Genomic DNA, 875 nt, shown 5'->3' with positions numbered 1-875 from the left:
TCTGGCTGCTTTCCTAACCTGGACCTATTCCTTCACTCTACAGGAAAAGTGTGATACAACTGATTTCAGTCAGATCTGTTACTAGAATTATCAGGGATTTAGATTCTTGTCTGTAATTTGGTAAAAGCTATGTCTCTTTATATAGGCTATTAAAATTTATGTACTAATTTCAATAAATACATAAATTCTATTTTTAAAAAATAAAATTGTTTGCTCTATAAATTGTACAGGGGCATGGATTTTGTGGCTAGCTAGGTGATTGCACATCTGTCTCTCACTTCCTCTCTCCCTTTCATGGTTCTCATAGATAATATGACTGATCCATAATTATCCTAATTTATTTTGCTTTTATATTTTTGGTTGCATCATTTCACTTTCTGCTCTGCCATTTCCCAAATCATTTACATAGAAGGCATTATTTCATATTTTCTCATTCCTAGAATAGCTGCACATGAAGACACCACTGGTCCTCATTTTCAGTCTGTACCTTTGAATATGGAGGAAAACCTTTCTCTGCTCTCTATCAATTCCCTACTCACCAGTTAGAATAATTTCGAATAGTAAAAATGGAAAAAGTGAAAAAAAATCATGGTGAAATAACAGATGTAGAAAATTCACTGGATTTTTCTGACCAGTTCAACCAACGTGAACTATTGGGGAATACATATACACCCCATTCCCACTGGTACTCATTGTCTCTGGTTAGGCAATTCTGATGAAGACAAGGAACAAGATGAAAAAGTGAGGAATGATATCATTTGTAAAAAAATGGAGAAGTATTCAAGCAAATTTTTCTGTGGGCTGCTGAAAATAATTGGCTTACTACAGTACAGAGACTACTTTCCAAAAAGGACATTCATGTGAATACTAGGGAT

The sequence above is a fragment of the Dipodomys spectabilis genome, unplaced genomic scaffold (assembly GCF_019054845.1).
Source record: "Dipodomys spectabilis isolate Male_0828 unplaced genomic scaffold, ASM1905484v1 ptg000306l, whole genome shotgun sequence".
NCBI classification, from domain to species: domain Eukaryota; kingdom Metazoa; phylum Chordata; class Mammalia; order Rodentia; family Heteromyidae; genus Dipodomys; species Dipodomys spectabilis.
Note: the sequence above shows the minus strand (reverse complement) of the source record.